This window comes from Penaeus monodon, chromosome 32, assembly GCF_015228065.2.
Source record: "Penaeus monodon isolate SGIC_2016 chromosome 32, NSTDA_Pmon_1, whole genome shotgun sequence".
NCBI lineage: Eukaryota > Metazoa > Arthropoda > Malacostraca > Decapoda > Penaeidae > Penaeus > Penaeus monodon.
Window position 1 is genome coordinate 17,869,458 of NC_051417.1, and position 671 is coordinate 17,870,128.

Consider the following 671-nt stretch of genomic DNA (forward strand, 5'->3'; position numbering starts at 1 on the left):
CTCTTGTTTCCTCATCTGGGTAGCGTGAGCGGTGTTGGTGGTGTTGGTGCACGCTCATGCCCACAGCAGCCGGAGTGCAGCCAGGCATGGGGAGTACTGCCTGTGGGCTTCGTGGATGATGCATAATCCCGACACATCGCGGCGGTGATAAAAGAGTTGCATCTGAGCTCGGATCTGGTTTGTACTTTGTCTAGAAGGCTGAGGTTGAAGGTTAGACAAGGAGAACGTGTGAGGGGCACAGTGCATACATCAGGAGAAAGTGGACGTCATTCACGTGCAGGCAGGATATGCCTCGTAATCCAAGGTCGTGGTCTCGATGGGAAATCAGCATAAGCCGTGTTTATTTATTTATTTATTTTTCACCCAAGTTAAGTTGCTAACGTTCACTCGTTGAGCCGATGGTGAGCGGGAAAAAAAATATGGGTAAGAGTTGACGAAAGTCATGAGGCTGTGACATGGCGCAGAGACGTGGTTCGTGAATCCCGCTCATGATTGCTAGGTGATAAGAGGACCCCACATCACTAAAGGGGCCTACTCCTTTCCCCCTAGTCTTTATTTGTCAAGGACATTCTCTCAATCTATCTATCTGTCTTCTGTTTTGGATTGACCTTTTAACTTCGCTGGGTTGCCAGGTAGGTTGTTTTATTTTATTTCGTAACGGTATATTTTTG